The 20,321-nt window shown below is 42.8% G+C and overlaps 1 protein-coding gene and 1 long non-coding RNA gene across 3 annotated transcripts in view; one reads left to right on the top strand and one right to left on the bottom strand.

Annotated features, from left to right (window-relative positions):
* LOC147709212 (uncharacterized) overlaps positions 1-19,589 on the top strand; it is a 63,700-nt gene extending 44,111 nt beyond the window's left edge. Inside the window, exons 2-4 of the long non-coding RNA XR_015296685.1 lie at positions 11,179-11,286; positions 11,828-11,923; positions 19,459-19,589. This is a non-coding gene — a long non-coding RNA (uncharacterized LOC147709212). The remainder of the gene's footprint in view (positions 1-11,178; positions 11,287-11,827; positions 11,924-19,458) is intronic.
* SRBD1 (S1 RNA binding domain 1) overlaps positions 1-20,321 on the bottom strand; it is an 855,271-nt gene that overhangs the window by 130,906 nt on the left and 704,044 nt on the right. The window lies entirely within an intron of this gene.

The raw sequence follows: 20,321 nt of genomic DNA, 5'->3' as shown, positions 1-20,321 counted from the left end.
CTTACGATCCTCTTGCGGCCATGCAGCAGCTCCAGGAGACCCCGGAGCACCACCTCCACCACTCCGCGCATAAGACTACGGTCTGGACGGCTCCTCTGTTTTGTTGTGTCTGCTTCGTGCAAGCATAAGCTTAATTTATTGTCTTCACTGCACCGGTTATTCTACCGCAGTGCTAGACATTCCAATCGCGGGGCGTGGTCGCGACGGCTCCCGGCCGTCATGAGCACACAACCACCGTGACTCATGACGGCCGGGAGCCGTCGTGAGCATGGAAGAGGTTACGGTCTATGTGCATCTATTAATGGGTCATGTTACAGATCCAAATAATTTTTTTCTGTAAAATGGGTCATTATTCAAAGTTTTGCCAGGATTATGGAAAACGCCATTTAGCAGCCATCATCACCAATGTATAAAATCGCTATGACCCATTATCCCAAAAGGAAAAAGGAAACCTCCATGCCCTGGATATGTAACAAATTATTTACTACCCATAATATCCTCATGTAAAAATTACCTAATTACATTTTTCCAAAAGAAAATATTACCAAATAGTCACAAATTTATTTAACAGCCCTTTCAAGCCTATAATCTCCCTGGTGTAAAATAGCTAAGTACGTTTACTTACCGGACTCATGAAAATACAGTGCGAGGCATATGCAACAGTCATTTAACACTCATCGTTTGCCATGTAGAAAACTGTGATGCCCATTATGCCAAGAAGTAAATCACTGTGTCAAGGATATGTAACAGCCATTTACCACCCATAATCCCTCATGTAAAAATGTGTTACTTCCATTTCCCTAAAAGGAGCCATTAGAATACACTGTAAATGGTATTTAACAACCCTTTAGCATGCTATTAACATTTCCTTACAGGAATGTTAAAAATACAGTAGCAGGTACATGTATCAGCCATTTACCACCCAACATCCACCAAATGGAAGAATATCATTATGCCCATTATCCAAAGAGGAATGAGGAAAACACTGAATTTGGGATATAAGTGTGATTTACCACCAATAACCCCCATATAAAAATTAGATATTCCATTTTTCCAATAGGAAACTTTACAGCAGAGCGACAAATGCATTCAACTGTCTTTTGAAGCTCATAATCCCTCATATGTAAAACAGCTAATTACCATTTCCTTACAATAATCATGAAAATACAGCACTAGGTATATGTAATACCCACTTAACACCCATCAATCCCATGTAGAAATTAGCTATTCCTAACTAGAATTATTTTAATACAGTGGCAAAAGTATTAATCAGCCCATAATCCCACATGCGCAAAATAAGTGCCATTCGCTAAAGGAATCATAAAAGAATATCTCAAGTTATGTAACCGCAATTTAGCGTCGGTCAGTCTCCATTCTATTCAGTTCCAAGCAAATTATAATCAGTGAGCCCTCTTGTAATTATAATTGCCTTAATATAGCGCCGACTGCCCCTGACGAGCCATCAAAAAGCTCTTTCGGGAAGTAGCACGCTACACCGGAACCCAAATAGGATTAGTGGTGAATTAGTATAGGGAGAGATATTAAATTAATTTGAGAGGTGGACATGTGAGTTTGCTATTTGGATTGAAATAGGATAATGGAGGGTTAAAAGAAGGAAGGGTTTGCATTTATATAGAGCTTGCTACCCCTGATGAGGTGTCTAAGTGCTTTCTGGCTGGTAGCAAGCTACTCTGGAACCCAAACAGGATTCGTGGGGAATTAATATAGGGAAATATGAAATTAATTTGAGTGGGGGACATGCTAGTTTGTTAGTTGGATTGAAAAGGATAGTAGAGGGATAAAAGAAGGAAGTGTGTAAAAAGTGTGTAAAAAGTGTGCTTTTTCTTTTTTTGTTTTGGAGATCATAGAAGAAGGAGGAGGTTTGGAATGAGCAAAGGGTTGGTGGGGGGGAAGAGTCAGAGGGAAAGGTTATGAAAGATTAGTTAGGGAGACCTGAACAGTAAAAGAGGTATGAGAGGATGAAAGGCGAGGCAGAGGGCTGAAAAGTCAAGAAATGGTTCTTTTGTGGATCATAGCAGTAGAATGGGGTTTGGGATGAGTCAGAGAGTGCAGGTAGACAACATTTTGAGAGAGGTATAGGGTGTGAAATAGGATAGTGCATTGGAGATAGTAATAGAATGAGGTTTGGGATGAGTCAGAGTGGAGGTAGAGGATATATTATGAGAGGTATAGCATGAGATGTAGGGTAGTGCATTGAAGAAGCTGAACTAGAAGTAATAAATATAAGGATACATAAGCATATGGACAGTAAATATGTATAAGGAAGGTAAGATATGTGGATTTAAGTTGTATTTCAGAAATTCAGACTTTCAAGTGTTGCTGTACTTTAAGTTAATTTATTTATTTTTATATATTTTTTTGTAATTCAATATGAAGCAATTCTATATAGTTATGATAAAAGATGTACTCATTTATGCAGTTACCTACATACATGTTAAACATAGAATAATATACCCATGAGTAGGGTTGTGGAATTAAAAAAATATCTACTTGTCCATGGGGCAGGTTGCTTCATAAATCTACTTGTCCTGTAACAAAATCCATTTGTCCCTTTTGTGCCATGTAATGCGGCGACAAATTAAGGCAGCAATCTCATTCTATAAGAGCTTTGAAATAGCCTCTCTGATTATGCCAGGGTTTGTTACACAGTAGGGTTTGAATACTAGCAATTCCCCTACGTTGGCTACGTTCCTGCAGATCTAGCAACAGTTCCAGGTTTGGAATTCCCTTTTGAGTCTGTGCAAACCTAGTAACTTGCATGTTTTAAGGGTTTTCACCAACTCTTCTCTGATCTTTTCCCATACTGACAAAGGGTGGATATTTACTCCGGAGAATGGCAGACCTAAAACTTCTTCCAGGGTTGGGGAAAAAGTGGTTGGAGGGAAAGTAAAGTTACACTCAGATTTTCGCATGAGCAAATCTACACCTGCATATTTCCTCATGCTAAAATACAGTTCACAAATATGTTCTAGGGTACTATTTCTTTGTCTTGTGAATTAACAAAAGTCGTATATCTGCCCTCAATCCAAGGACATGGGTGCACTTTACTTAAAAATGGGGCCCCTAATTAAGTCTGGTGTTAACCATGACTATTTGTGTTTATTAAAATGATATCTCTCTCTGTCCATCAGCTAGCTTCTCTCCGAGTGACAGCATTCTGTTCTTTCCCAAGGAGCATATCGACACACAGTCGTTTTGTTCAGTGCCAGGAACTACTGTGCAGTGTGTCTTTTGAGACCAAAAAAATCTTTGCTTTTGCCAATGTTTGTTATAATGGTGAGACCCGGCAGCTCCCACACAAATAAGGTTTTACAGAAACCATGCCAAAACAAGCCACGCATTTACAAAACCAAAAGGCTCACCAACAATTTCAGACATACTGGCTTTACCAACGCTTGTTTATTTGTATGTTTTCCATAATTTTACTAAAACTGGTTACACTGATTTTCCATTATGATTAGTTTTGGGAAATACAAGCGTACATGAAGACATTTTACTAAATGATGCTGCAAAGAAATGGTGCCTAAAGGATTTCAGTAGTTTATCTAAATGTTTTTGCATTTTTTGGTGAACATTTTATTTTGAAAGCAAAAAAAATGTCACTCTTGCTTTCAAGCCTCTGCAAATATTTGCATGTAATCAGAGAGCATTCTTAGAGCAGTATACATAGTCTCAGATTGCTAAACATGAAAAACGTGTGTACACATTTTTATACTCTAACCACTGTTAGTAGTGGAGTCTGAGCTTACAACATTTACTCAGAGTGCTCACCCTAATAATAAAGCCTTTGCATTAATGAACCATAAATACAAGTTTGAACAGCATTAACACATGGACGCAAATATTACCTTAACTGCAACTGTAGGGGGTTGGGCCTACTTGTCCCAAGTACAAAATACACATGAAAACGTGTTGCCCTTGACCCCAAACAATATGTCCTGGGCTCGGGCTAAAGTCATTCCACATCCCTGATAAGTAAAATGTACATTTGTTAAGAAGAACTAACGAATATTTATAAACATGATTATTCAAAGCAACACACCTGTAGGTACACATCGATAATCTAAATAAATGCTTATATTAAGAGGGATATGCTTATTTCATATATGTATGGTAATTATGTGGAGAAGTTGGCCACATCTTGAGTAGTCTACTGACGATAAGGTAGTTATCTGTAGATTTTATGTTTGGGGGGTAAAGAGTTCCATACTTTGGCTGCTTGAAAAGAGACGGATGTGTCACCTATGTTTTTTTCTTGTGTGTTGGGATTTTGAGGCTTGATGCCAATCTAGAGCAGAGGTTCCTTTGCTGAATGTATCTGGGGATTTTATTCCTGATGAAAAGCGGTCCAGTTCCATGTATCACTTTGTGAGTGATACAAAGCAGCTTGAATGTGGATCTTCTGGCAACCGGTAACCAATGTAGGGCCTTCAAGCAGGGGAGTTGTGGGTTTGTGGCTTTATATGTAAAAGTAGTCTGGCAGCCGAGTTCTGAATCCGTTATAGTCTTTTAATAGTTGTTAAAGATGATCCGTGTTGAGGCTATGGGCGTAATCGAGTTTAGACAAAACAAGAGAGATAGAAGCCTGGATCTTGTGTGGAAATCCCAGGTTGGGGGAAGATGCATCGCAGGGTTTTTAATAGTAATGAAGCTTGATCTTGATAGTTTGCCCAGTTGGGCGTCCACTGATAGCTTGAAGCCCATGGTTATCCCAAGGTTTCTTACTTCCTTAGATACTTTAGGTGGTTTTCCCAGATCGTTAGAGAGAGAGAATCATAATTTTTCCAATCACCACAATAGGGCATTTCCGTTTTGGAAGCATTCAATTTGAGGTGGCTCCATGCCATCCACTGATCCACGGCCCCGAGACAACTGCAAATTTGTGAGTTTCCAATGTCTTTGGGCTTTCCAGTTTAAGGAGTATTTGTATGTCATCTGCTTACTTATAGAATAGGAGGTTAAATTGATCAGTGCCGGTAATGACTTCAGGTAAAATGTTGAAAAGCATGGGTGAGATGGTAGAGCCTTAAGTCACACCTGATTTTGTGAAGTACAGTTTGGATGAGAAAGGGAAGGGGCGGGGGGGCGGCATGGATTACATCAGTTCCGTTTTGAAGGTAGGACGTGATCCAGTTGAGAGTAGTCCCCTCTAAGCCGGCTTTGTAGAGTCTTTGTATTAAAGTGTCATGGTCATCTGTGTCGAAGGCAGCTGAGAGGTCCAAGAGAAGTAGTGCAGCAACCCTGTTACGGTTAACTGTACCCCATGAAGAAAATAGCTATGCCCATTTTCTTAAGAGAACGTATCACCTGCATTGCCAGATATATATTAAATTTGACATCCATAATGGTCCATTACAAAAGTATGTTTGAATTGCCTCTTGCGTAAATTCTAGCATTAGGTAAATGTAACTGCTGTTAATGTCACATATTTAAATAGTCTATTTTCCGATTCCATAAAGTAACATTCATTGCTAATTGAAATAGTCCGAATTATCACACTTGTAGGAGTGTGGTGCACATTGCCGTGGCCTCCTGACAAGAGCCCTGGAACTTATTTTGTATTTCTTTTTTTTACAAATTAAACACTGGGTGTGGGTGAAGGTTCAGATTACAGAGTGCCATTGTGTTAGTGTTGCAATGTGGGTTAGGCTCAGAATTAGTTAGGTTGAGCGTTAGGTTTGAGGTATGGCTGTCGATAAGCATTAGGTTCAGGGATAGGATTAAGCATAATGTTAAAGTTACAGTATAGGACAAGATTAGGGAGAGCGCGTCAGAGTTAAAGGGAAGAACAGAGTTAGGGTTAGGATAAAGGCAATTGCTAGGGTGAGAGTGAGGGGAAGATAAGAAAACAATTTCACCTAAATGTAAAATTAAACCACATGATTCGAACTGAGATCCCTAGCAACAAAAAATGGTCAGCTGCAAAACATTATCGATATAATATTTTGATTACCATTGAATATTTTTTAAACTAATTTGGATTATTCATATCGAAACATTAAACTGCAACTAAAGAGGTGGTGTGGCTAGCACAACAGGGAATATATGTAATCTGAAGTCACCGACTTCTACAGGCTGAAAAATGTTTCACTAAAATTGTCAACACATTCTTATTTCATTTTTATTCTTGCTTGGAATTGCTCAAACGCAATATGATAAATATATAATATTTCACTTGCCTGCATTTTTAGCATTACAAATAGTCTCCAGATGAGTATTTATGTAGATCACTAAGAATGATAAATAGATTTCAGCAAAATATGAAAGTAAACAATTTATTGGCGAACAGAAAAGTGAATTGTCCTCTAAGGGGGCGAAAGGCAGAACCAGGCCATTAGCTACCGCATAGCAATCTGAAGTGGCTCTGTCTAGCATGCTTTCAATACAGAACCGTCAATCAACAGCAAGAAACAAGGAAACAGAAGCCAGCAATGGGATGACTAACTGAGGGGATTCCATTAGTACGTGTATTTCATTCTATGACACAATGCCTCCTCCTAAAGGTTTATTCGGAGTGAATAAATACCACTTGTTTCTATACTGTCATATCACAGAATAGGCCACCACTGCAACATCCAACCATCTCCCAGCTACAGAACAGACTGCCGTCATAAGGATGAAAGCTGGAAAACACAATGGGTAGGGACACTACTGTATCACGCACATCACCTCGCCTACCTGTGAGGAGTAAGGAGCTCTAACCCAAATGCCCAAAGTGAAAACACAGCATGCATAAAGACGGCCTAGAGTTTGATGAAATACAAAGATGGAAAGATGTCATAAGTATGTGCTTTCCTTGCAAAATAAATGCAATTGTGACTTCTGTTACACTAGTTGCACCTACCTATCCTCTATAAAATAATTTAAAAATAAGAACCTATTCCTTGTGCTTATGTTGTTTGCACAACTAGCACTCCATAGGAAAAATCTAACCTAATCGAGGCATTTATTTAGCCCAGTGATATTAGCAGAAGGTGCCCTTGCTCGATTTGTCCAGTCTCTCCTAGCACTCTTCCATATCAGTTTAGTGTTTGACGCCCAGAAGACCATGTTATGGGATGAGCTGCTATGGATGCCGAGTTCAAACTGGCTATGTATTTACAATAACCAATATTGTAGTGCACCACATGGAATACCACCAATGTTTCACCTTCAGGAATGTACACATTTCTTGTATTTCATGCACTGTCCTGTAAAGGAAGAGATGACTACTTATAGGATGAGAAACTGATGTAATCAGGTATCTTACCTGGAGAAAGGTATTCCAAGTGACTAGCTATGAAACATTCATCGGATCTGTTTTACAGTTAATATATCAGTGCTTAGGCCCGAGTTAAACTTTCCAGTCACTCAAACATGATTCCCATGGAAGGAAGGCATTTTAAAAAGCTAATGTGGGGAGCCCATAATTTCCATAGTACATTTAAATATTCCTAGAATAGGCATGCCAGTATTAATAAGAACTCTTAAGCTTAAATGGTTCCTTTAGCAGCTGCCTAGCCGCTGCTCACAATAACACAAACATCCTTTCACATAAAATTACATCTATTTGAAATGAATCCAAAAAATGTGGACAGAATAGTAATCGTAAAAAAAAAATACACAGAGGCAGTTCAAAATTCAATTTTGACTTTAATCTACCAATACAAAAAATAAAAGGGTTCATAACCTCTTGACGAAGTAGCATGCATTACTGAATTAGTTTGGCGAGATTCTATAATTTCAGAGACAATGCTTCTAAGGTAAACACCACCATTTTATGGCTATGATTTTCGCCTTTATTATCTGTGGCAGGCCCACGATCCACAACATATACTACAAAGAACTAATCAAAAACAAAATGCCAATTTGGTTTTTGTGAACCGCCGTTCTATTATGAATGAACACATTCGGCAAATCATCAGTTCCTACTGGCATCTATTGAATATTAATAGAGCCAAAAATGACATACTTCAGAAACCAATGTTTGCTTACCGCAAAAATAGAAATCTTAAGAACCTCATTGTTAGATCTCGCATGCCCATTGATTTAAAAGAGCCAATACAGAGAGGTATTGTAGGCATGGATCCTAGAGAAGGTAGCTATAGATGTGGTACCTGTAAAGTATGTCCTTTTGCAATAGAAGCCAACGAACTACATTTTAATGGACAAGCAATAGTAAGTAAAGGTATGAGTAACTGTAAAACTAAAAACATTATCTACTTGCTAATTTGTCAGTGCAACAAGGGTTATGTAGGTGAGACATCGAGGACACTAAATGTTAGATTGACCGAACATAGGTCAGCAATTAGAACAAAAACACTGGCCTCACCGATGGGGTCACATTTTTTAGAACATAACCACTGTGCTGATGATCTAAGATGGTACATTCTGGAAAGAATTGTAACCAAGACAGGACTTTGTCCAGACAAGATCAGAAAAAAACGAGAGGTTTTCTGGATCTTTTGGTTAGACACTGTAAATAAGGGCCTCAATTTGGATATACCCTGGGATCGGGCTATAACTTAAATGAGGATCAAATTTGTTTATAACCATTGCATTCAGGGTTAGTCCATGTACCCGAATATTGTTACTTTGGAAAATAATCCGTGATTTGATTATGCTAGGCCTGAATTTGGATGTAATGTCAAGCAAATAGTCCCCTTTGGGCAATATTACACCACAAGCATACTCACATGAGCAATAGTGTATTCACTACAGAAAAAATGAACAATGAGGAAATGTAAAAATAAATTCTTAAAAAAGTATACCATTTATTCAGACAATCATTAAAAACGCAGTCCGCCCTATCATCAATAGAGTACTAATCAGTAAAAAGGTTTCAATACATTAGAACACATACATTAAAAACACAGGAATATGGGAAACACAATAAGGAAATATAATTCCTATTTAAGCGAGAGAGAATACAATGGTCAAACAGAAATCAACTCTGATTTATAATCCAATTGCAGTCAGAGTTATTGTCTCCACAGACTTAGCGTATTTTCTGCTCATAAGTATATCGACGCGTTTCGGTGGGCACATAAATTAATAGCCAACACCTTCTTCAGGAAAGAATATTTTGTTCCCAATCTAACAAATTTGATCTTGATAAATGGGGTTTTCAAAGACCTCCAAGGATGCAAACCGTATATACTTTAAAAAAAAATATCAGCATATTAACGGAGGCGTATGCCCGAGATGCCCGCTGTTAAAATCTATACAGACTGCTGGCGGTTCTGTTTTTAATTAATGCCGGGATTATTAAGTAACCTGTGACGCTGGAGGGATTTGGAGTGTGCACCTCTGGTGTTCTTACTATATTTTCAGACTGTTGTTGGTGCTAGTGGGCTGTCAATGTCCATTGTCGAATGACCACTTGCTTGAAATTTAACCTTGGAACTAGAAAACTAAACGAAGAAACCGGAAAGAACGTGTCTCTGTTTTTTTTTGTTTTTTGAAGTATATACGGTTCGCATCCTTGAAGGTCTTTGAAAACCCCATTTATCAAGATCAAATTTGTTAGATTGGGAACAAAATATTCTTTCCTGAAGAAGGTGTTGGCTATTAATTTATGTGCCCACCGAAACGTGTTGATGCACTTATGAGCAGAAAATACGCTAAGTCTGTGGAGACAATAACTCTGACTGCAATTGGATTATAAATCAGAGTTCATTTCTGTTTGACCATTGTATTCTCTCTCGCTTAAATAGGAATTATATTTCCTTATTGAGTTTCCCATTCCTGTGTTTTTAAAATATGTGTTCTAATGTATTGAAACCTTTTTACTGATTAGTACTGTATTGATAATAGGGCGGACAATGTTTTTAATGATTGTCTGAATAAATGGTATACTTTTTTAAGAATTTATTTTCACATTTCCTCATTGTTAATTTTTTCTGTAGTGAACTCACTATTGCTCATGTGAGTATGCTTGTTGTGTAATATTGGCCAAAGGGGTATTTTTGCTTGACATTTGTCTTTATTGGTAGCCTACCACTTTGGCTGCTGGTGTCCCTCTCTTTTATTAGAGATACTGAATTTGGATGTACCCTGGGCTCAGGATATATCCTTAATGATGGTCCAGTTGGATTTTAACTTCAGGAGTACTCGTTAGTCTCTGTATGTGGAGACTGCTCTATCCAATAAATAATTTGGACTATACTGTGTTTGATTAGAGAGCTCCCTATTTTGGAGACTCTAAGATACTATCCCCTGTATATATACACTAAATGCCTTTTGATGTCGCAGATATGGCTTGTTTAGTAGAATGAATTTGCTGTTTATTGTCAAATATGATACTAAATGTCTTTGGATGTCGCTAATGATATACACAAGGGTTTGTTATTTATATCCTTAAGGCTGTGCCAACCTCACTACGGAGCATTTTATTGTGTGGGTCCCATCTTAGAGTCTATTTGTGGCTTGGCTGTGTATAGGATTCCAGAAGCTGCTTAGTTCATACCTACAGCTGCTTAGTTCATACCTTTAACCATTGTAGATCTGGCTTTTCTAGCAGGAGGATTTCACATTTTATTGTCAACTTTGATACATTGTTATGCTATAGGCACACCATTGGATTGAATATGGGAATTACAGCATATAGTCTATTCAATAAGGTAATAGACTGTCTGCCACTCATATTACTATACCTGTTTTTACTACATCATATTGTCGTTATGGGCACATAATGTGCAATTGCGCATTACATTGAATCCATATTTTATGTAACCCCATCGATCAAAGCATGTCTTTGATTTTTGTCTTTGGCGATATGCTTTATACCATTTATGTATATTGCACCGACTTTATTTAGAGCGATGAACGGATAACGGTTGCATTATACCTTTATTGGGTGGCCCGCTACATAAACCGTAGTGCTTAACATACACAGATTATACATATAGTCCGTTTTCAATCTCTCTGTCAGTCCACGGACCCCTATCCGTTATGGCGCGCGTTTACAGATGTAGCCTCTTTCATTATGGTAGCCCTCTAGATGCATTACGGACGTTTGTTCATATACAGGAGTCTCGTTGAGACGTCAGTCCTTTGGTACCAAGGTATGGAACGTAGATTAGCCTTAGAATTATTTAATAATTTGTGTGCCCCCCATTATAGGAGCAATCGTTTATATATATCGTATATTCAACATCCATCCATGTATGTTTTCAGGTCAACTTGTTGCCTCTAATAAGCTGGGATTTCCGGCCTTTTTGGGACTACTTTATCCGGCATCTAAGTTCCTGACCAACTAGTATCCAGTTTTTCTACTGGAATTTAGTAAGTCCTTATCGAAATCCCATTATTTCTTTATTTATTTATTCCCTAATTAGGCTGTTATCTTCACTTTCACATGGCCACGCACTGATATTTGGGTCGATTTGTTTTCAATGTAGTATTTACTCATAACAATATGGATGGACTGTTCCTCGTTTGATATCCTGTGCATATATCCACATTAAAAGTGGAGCTGCGGCACAGTTAGTCATTTCTCTCTTCTTTTTATGTAAGTAGACAATTCTATCTGTTATATCTTTCATGCCCATATAAAGTTGTTAGACCTAATCTAATTGGAGTTGGCGCTATATTTGTTGGGTATTATCTATTTAATATCATTGCCCTACATTGGAGATCATCAGTCTCTTTGTGGCATTATAGATCACTGGTTAGCCCTTTAGCTATCTTTCTGGACGTACATTTTGAAATTATTCGTAGCTTATGGGTTGAGTACATGAGGCATTACATACTCAGGATTGAATGAAATATTGGTTTAGAATAATAATCAAATATAAGCATCATTTTGTTGTTATGTCTCTTTCAGCGTTTTATCCATTGCATATACGGTTGCCTTCAAATTAGATGCTGAGCATACATACATCACGGTTCCCGTTTGTGAACCAAGCTTACAGATACTGAAGTAAGTGGTGACTTCATACTTTCAGTTCTAATCTTGGTCTAAGATGACTGGTGATATGCCTGCCATTACCTTTGTCTCTTGAGTTTGGTTCCATCATGGGATTTCTCTTGATAATAGGCATTTGTTTGGATTCTCGCCACAGCTCAAGCCATATGTATGAACTTTACATAGATATCTGAAATACAAGTGTTGTGTTGTGTATACTATGGTTTTGCCAAGAGATGCTGTCTTCTGAGATTCTTTATTAGAACATGGTAAAATATGGGAAATTATGTGTATTTTAATGTAAGAAATATCACAGTATATAGCTTAACAAATTCAATGAGACTTTGAATCTGGGCCTCTAACCAATATGTTTAGATATGATTATATTGTGTTTATAACTAATTTTTTGTTTCTTTTTCTTTAATTGTAAATAGAGGTGTAAAGTGACACAAGGTTGATTATATTTATGTTGTTTCTGGGTCAGGACAAAAAATGTATATATGTATATGGCCGAGATACCCGCCACCCCCTCTCAACACAATCCCCAAAAGGAGGGAAACCGGAAACAGTTCTTGAAGTTTTTGGAAGTGGGATGGAGTCACCATCCCGGCCGTATTTATTAAAACAAAATTAAAACATTAAACGTTTCATGTTATGTACAATTTCATTACCACATTGCGATGTTTGGCTAACCTTAACAGATTCTCCAATACAGAGGTTCTCCTAGCCGAACTAGCATCCTACAAACATTTCTTGACATATTGAAATTGTACATCCTAACGTTTAAGGGCCAACGGCAAGGTCATAACCGGTGTCAAGATCCCTAACCCGACTTACCCCTCCCACTTGGGAGGGGCGACAGCACGGAGGCGTACCTCGAGTGCAACTACTACCAATTTCCCTTGACTTGACGGGGGCACCTAAAGACTCGACGCCAGTTAAAGGTCGTTCGAATACTCGTGTGAGGTATCTAGAAGGTATCGTAGACCTTATCCCAACCCCACACAACTTACCGCATCTGCCGTCGCAGATGTCACTGGCCCCGGGAAATTCCCCAGGAGGGGGCTGTAACCCCTCCTACAAAGGAAGGGGCCTTGACCGCCTTTTCCTTTACTTCCGGCGACCCATCCTTAGAAGGGACCGCCTCCCCATTGAGGGGCCAATGGCCACCTCTCCCGAGCGCTCCCATCCGTGTTGGGTGACGCCCACTCATAGGGATCTACTAATTAGTGCTCACCGATCATGACCTTACCGCCTACCAAAATAAATACGACAGTGCTAACTAAACCTAAGAATACATTGGCCACTATGACCGAAAGAGCATGCTTAACATTCAACACTATATCTGAATCTCTTTAATGGCAAAAACGTACTCAAACCGACCATTCTTTATTATACTCAACATCAACATGACTCCACAACCTGTAAACGAAATGGAAGCAAAATTAATCAACTTTATTACAAACAACTGGCTGTCTTCAGGGGCTGGTGGGTGGGTCAAAATTGGCTCTTCGTTCTGTCCCGAGCTCACGCGCAGCGAGGAGGTGCAGCTTCAGGGCACAAGAACAAGAGGATGTCTTCTGGTCTTGCGTCCCTTTTTATCCGTCTTCAGGGCGGGCGTATACCCGCCCCTGCCTGCCCCGAGGGCGTGGCTGGCTGCGTCAGTGTCTAGGCCAGCCCACTCTAGGGCGGGAACGGGCGCGCCCCAGCTACGCCGCTTCGGGCATACCAGCCGAGACGCGCCCCCCGCCCAAAAATGGCATCCCGGGGGGATCGAGGCACTCTGCCATAAGTTCGGGGGGACCGAGTTGGTCGCCCCTTTCCATATGGCCGAGATACCCGCCACCCCCTCTCAACACAATCCCCAAAAGGAGGGAAACCGGAAACAGTTCTTGAAGTTTTTGGAAGTGGGATGGAGTCACCATCCCGGCCGTATTTATTAAAACAAAATTAAAACATTAAACGTTTCATGTTATGTACAATTTCATTACCACATTGCGAGGTTTGGCTAACCTTAACAGATTCTCTAATACAGAGGTTCTCCTAGCCGAACTAGCATCCTACAAACATTTCTTGACATATTGAAATTGTACATCCTAACGTTTAAGGGCCAACGGCAAGGTCATAACCGGTGTCAAGATCCCTAACCCGACTTACCCCTCCCACTTGGGAGGGGCGACAGCACGGAGGCGTACCTCGAGTGCAACTACTACCAATTTCCCTTGACTTGACGGGGGCACCTAAAGACTCGACGCCAGTTAAAGGTCGTTCGAATACTCGTGTGAGGTATCTAGAAGGTATCGTAGACCTTATCCCAACCCCACACAACTTACCGCATCTGCCGTCGCAGATGTCACTGGCCCCGGGAAATTCCCCAGGAGGGGGCTGTAACCCCTCCTACAAAGGAAGGGGCCTTGACCGCCTTTTCCTTTACTTCCGGCGACCCATCCTTAGAAGGGACCGCCTCCCCATTGAGGGGCCAATGGCCACCTCTCCCGAGCGCTCCCATCCGTGTTGGGTGACGCCCACTCATAGGGATCTACTAATTAGTGCTCACCGATCATGACCTTACCGCCACAGGCCGGATAGTTGACCGGCTATCCGGACCCCCACAAAACTCCTACCTAAAGGTCATGTTTCAACGTTTTTTAACCATGCTAAGAAGTCTCCTATGAGTAACTCATTTCCCACCCGAGACAAATGCACACCATCCCCTAGATACATACTGTCATCATTAATACAACCATGCGAGATAGAATGCAATGTCCTGGAACGGAACAACCTACTCACTTTGTTATTAAGTTTTCTAACAGAATGGTTCAAAGCAGGAATCGAAACAGCCCCCCGCCACACTTTTCGTGGGATCATATGAGACCACGCAATTATGCACCCCGGAACTTTCCTCGCCAACCAACTTACAGTGGAAAGCATTGCCTCTAGGAGAAGTCGTCTACCGGTGGTGACCAAATCATTGCCCCCTAAATGTACTATGACTATAGACGGCGGTGACCTCGTCCGCCCTAACAAACCCTCAAAGAATGCCTGAAACTGGTCAATACAGAGGCCGCCCCTTCCGTAGAAGGACACCCTGTACCCGTATTCCCCAGCCACGTGAATCATGTCACCTGCTTCGAATACGTCAGCGGCACGCCTCACGTATGAGTGGCCCACGACCCACACCTCTTTCCTCACAGCCGGTGATGTCTGACCGCTGGCCTGGTGTTGGGTCGACTGCATAGTCCGCCCCGCCTCGAAGGCTTGCGCAACTGAAAACCAAACAAAAGACAAGAAGCGTGAGTACATTATCATAGCTTCACAACATGTGCAACCGCACATACCTCTTATAACAATTGGAGGACCAGCGCCCCACACGTTTCACTTGTTCCACATTGAGACCCCTGGCTGTAGCTTCAGTGGCAGCCCCTATCCGAAAGGAATGGGTCCCAAACTCGCCCGGGTCCAAGCCCGCTGCGGTAATTGACATCGCGAGCACCCGCTGAAACTGAAAGTTCGTCAGTGGGGTGGCGTCCGCGTGTCTCAACAATGTCCCTCCCCATGATGCCACCCTTCGTGCTAGGTAGTCTTCTAAACACTTTACCGGACACATGGAGGACCCTGGGATCCCGCGAATGACTATGCAGTCCCCTACCCCACCTTGATCGGTTTTGGACTTGACAAAGGATACAGTCATCGTCTCACCCCAGATCTGAACGTGTTCCCGGCACAAACCCCCCACCACATCCTGTTTGTTCCTTGCCACCAGCTCACTTATCCTCATCGCCCCGTGAAATGCAAGCGTAAAAGCAGCTCGGAACAAACAGGCCTCGAACTGAGACGAGCATGTGGCGGGGAGTGTGGCCAGCAACTGGGACAACCTATCCAGACCTATCGGGCGCCTCTCATCTACTCTGCGACCCTCAAGGCGTTGCCACCCACGCAGCGCCTTCTGTACCACAAAAGACGCTGTCGGGTCCTGGATATTATGAGCCCTGGCAACAAAGGAAATGGCAGCACGATGCCTCTGGGCTGTAGCCACTGACTTCCCAGCCCTACGCAAGGACATCAGAAAATGTACTACCCAATCCTCATGCCCCCAAAGCCCCCCTCTCTCAGTCCCCAAAAAGGCTAAATAGGCCCGAAACGCCCCTTCGTATGCCTTCCTCGTCCTTGGTGCTAGACTCTCTCCCACGAGGTAACGGAGTTCGGGGCACCGAGAGACCAGAGAGCTTCGGGAAAGGGTGCCGGCTCTGGGTCCGCTGAGGGAAGGAAACCCGAGAAAGCCTGCATTTGAAAACGAGACAGTGCATCAGCCGCCTGATTCATCACCCCTGGGACATGTTTCGCTCTGAATACCACGTTCAGTTGCATACACAGTAAGACAATTTCTTTAAGCAGCCTTAAAATCATTTTACAACGTGCTGCCTGACTATTGATGCATTCTACAACGGTCATATTGTCAGACCAAAATATGACAGAGTGATTTTTGAATCCATCGGGCCAGGTTCTGAGGGCCACCAAAATGGGAAACAGTTCAAGGAAAGCAATATTACTCGTCAGCCCCTCTTCATGCCACCATGTTGGCCACCTTTGTGCCGACCATTTTGTGCCGAAGATGGCGCCAAAGCCCATGCTTCCCGCTGAATCCGTCCATAGACCAAGCTCTTCAGAGGACAAGGCTGGTTTGTTCCAGACGACTCGACCATTGAAATCCGCCAAAAATGCTAACCAAATGCGCATGTCTTGGCGGACCTCAGCCGATAGTCTCGTGCGATGATGACCCTCCTTTAGGCCGACCATCGCCTGGGCAATTGAACGGGAAAAGGGGCGGGCCATTGGGATCACCCTCAGGGCAAAATTCAACTTCCCCACCAATTGCTGCAATTGATGCAGCGTAACTTTAGATGCATTTATACACATTTGCAGGGCTGCCCTGAATTTCGACACTTTGGCAGCTGGTAAACGAAAACAACCCTCACTAGAGTCCAACTCGATCCCCAGAAACTCGAGGCAAGTCGTGGGACCCACAGTTTTACCTGGTGCCAATGGCACGCCAAATCGATCCATTAATACACAAAATTCAGTCAAGGCCCGGGCACATTCGTCATCCCCAGCGGCCCCAAGGAACAGAAAGTCATCTAGGTAATGCATCACATTTCGAAAACCCGTTCCCTTCGTGTAAACCCATTGTAGAAAACTACTGAATTTCTCGAAATATGCACAAGATATAGAGCACCCCATCGGCATACACCTATCCATGTAATACGAACCTTGAAACATGAATCCCAGAAGACGTTGGTCGTCCGGGTGTACCGGGAGCAAACGGAACGCTGACTCGATATCTGATTTCGCCATCAGCGTCCCGGGCCCCAAGCGATTCAAAATGGCTACGGCCTCATCGAATGATGCGTACCGCACCGAACATACCTCTGGATCAATTGCATCGTTCACAGAAAGGCCATGAGGAGCTGATAAATTGTGGATCAATCGAAACTCACCTGGGTCCTTCTTGGGGACCACCCCTAAAGGAGAACAGACAAAATTCTGTACCGGGGGAACACTAAACGGGCCGGCAACCCGACCTCGGATAACCTCTTTCCGGATCTTATCCTGCACTACAGTCGTATGCTGCAAGACGGAAGGTTGATTTTTGCACGTCCCGACACCCTGAAAGTCCCCCACCGGGATGCGGAAACCATATGAAAAACCGTTCCGCAGCACCCCAGCGGAAGTACGATCTGGGTATTCGCTGAGCCAGGGAATCATCGCCAAGGTATCAATCGGGGTTGGTAAAGGCGCCCCTCGGACTACATTAGACCTGTTTGGCGCCTCCTCTACCCCCATTCTCACCCGTTCTGGCTCTGCACGAGGACTCAGGATGGGGTGCCCCGCAACCACTACATTCGTGCTTGAACTTACACGATCCCGGGGGCCTAGTACATTTACCTTTGTTGAAATTGAAACAGAAACCCTTCTTCCCTGCATTGCCGGCGGGTCTCGGATAATCGTCGGTACCCGTACCCGACCGAAAGGGCGTCCCCCCATATTGGCGGGAAGATTCACCAACAGTACTCCCCACCAACGGCATTTTCAACATCCCTGACTCTTTCATTTTATCCCATGTCAAAGAATCATAACAGTCCCAGGTTAAACTTTTGTTATGCTCCATCGATTTCCTGAAAAGGTTGTCATAACAGAACCATTGGTTACCTTGGTGCGATGTCGAGTACCCCATAATTCGTGACTGATATACTGGAAACTCAGGGAGCAATTCAGGCCTACGTTCCCCCAAAATTGACGTAAAAATTCCCCATGCATTGCCCCAGTTGCCAATATTCTCATTCACTTTAAATGCGGCCATTTTTGCGCGCCAAACACTTGGATGCATCAGATCCTTTTGACTCTTAACAGTTTCAACCTCATAATGATCAACGAGCAAGGAGAAAATGTTTACATATTCCCCCGCCCAAATCTTCTCCTTTATTGCCAAAGGAACATGTTGCCCCAATTTTTCTCTACGAGAGGGTGTTGACTCATCCCTCGCGATCGGCAATGGCCGCTTACCTGCACCGAACGCTGCTTCCGCCACTCGTGGCTTGTCTATCACCGCAGCCGGCGCGGGTACCTTGGCTGTATCACGTTTCTCGCGCAACTGTTTCATCAGTGCTTGCGCTTCGGCAGCCGTGGCGCCCTCGCTACTGTCCCCCAACCACGCTGCTAACTGTGCCGCCAACTCGGGAGGCATATCCTCAGTGGATGTCGGGGTGACTACGACGGGAATCGGATTCCCTTCCTTCGGTACCGGGGCCGGTACCGGGGCTGGCGCCTCGAGCGGGGAACAGGGGACCGGGACGTCTCCCCCGGCTGGCCCCCTTCTCGGCCTCTTTGGCTTCCCTCCAGCCGGTGGACGCCCCGATCCCTCCCCCCCGTCTCGTTCCGCCAACCGCTTCTTTATTTCGGACATCTCCTTCATGAGGACCCGAACCATCTGGTCAGTCGTTATTCTCTTCGCGCCTTTCTTGGGCATCTTTCAAACGAAGTATCTAGAAGACAAAAAGAAAGATTAAAACGCTCAAAATTGGCTCTTCGTTCTGTCCCGAGCTCACGTGCAGCGAGGAGGTGCAGCTTCAGGGCACAAGAACAAGAGGATGTCTTCTGGTCTTGCGTCCCTTTTTATCCGTCTTCAGGGCGGGCGTATACCCGCCCCTGCCTGCCCCGAGGGCGTGGCTGGCTGCGTCAGTGTCTAGGCCAGCCCACTCTAGGGCGGGAACGGGCGCGCCCCAGCTACGCCGCTTCGGGCATACCAGCCGAGACGCGCCCCCCGCCCAAAAATGGCTTCCCGGGGGGATCGAGGCACTCTGCCATAAGTTCGGGGGGACCGAGTTGGTCGCCCCTTTCCATTTACTAATGTATGAAAAGGAGCTTTGTGCATGGTTGTATTTTGAAGATATTTAGCCGTACGTGCTTGAGCGTAGTGTTTCTCTCTAGGTGCTTGTGTACATAATATTGCTTTGTAACCACATTGTAACAGTATTTTATATGTTTTTGTGTAGTTTCAGTGCAATAGAGGGTCTCCTGATGAAAGCAGCAATGCCGAAACACGCGAAGTCACATCTATCGCATTGCCCCCCATCAACTTTACATCTATCGTATATTTCTCTAATTAGATGAATTATTGCATCTGAATTATTGCATTTGAATCAATATGTGTTCTGCTCATGGATTGGTCTATGTTATTGTTTGTATTTTTTTATATGAATTAAAAAAAAAAATTAAAAAAATTATTGTGATTTTCAAAATTAATCATGAATAATAATAAAATAATATATATTTTTATAGACATTGTGCAATTCTGATGATTGGAGTGATTCTAATCAGTGGTTGCTTATATATCATTTTGAGTACCTAGAGTTTTTTGTCAACCATTTGACTTAACTAGCTATAGACCTTTACCTACTGTGTCTTTTTTCCCTATGTATAGCTTGTTCATTAGACATATAGGGGTCCCCTTTTTTCTAAAGAGGCCCACGTGTAGCTTCGTGGGAGGTAGGAGGGACTTCTGACATCATTTAGAAAATTATGTCAGCCAAACCCAAGCCATGACAATCAAAAAATGTATCGCCTGCGGCTATTTGAAGTATTAGATAACACTAAAAAGCAGGAGAAACTGTGAAAGAGGCAGAGAAACAGCGTTGACCCGTTTTTGAGAAGGATGTTTCCCACAGGAAGCTCTCAACTGAAAACCTTTAAACAACACATTACATTTTGTTATGGATCACCTCGTTCCTCACCGGAAGAACCCAGAGAGTCCGCCTCCCACCATTCAACTCAGAGGCCACTGAAGTCATCTGCGGCGTACCCCAAGGGTCTTCACTCAGCCCCACCCTCTTCAACGTATACATGAGCCCCCTCGCGG

The sequence above is a fragment of the Lissotriton vulgaris genome, chromosome 6 (assembly GCF_964263255.1).
Source record: "Lissotriton vulgaris chromosome 6, aLisVul1.2, whole genome shotgun sequence".
In the NCBI taxonomy this organism is placed as follows: domain Eukaryota; kingdom Metazoa; phylum Chordata; class Amphibia; order Caudata; family Salamandridae; genus Lissotriton; species Lissotriton vulgaris.
Note: the sequence above shows the minus strand (reverse complement) of the source record. Positions and strands in the feature narration are given on the sequence as shown.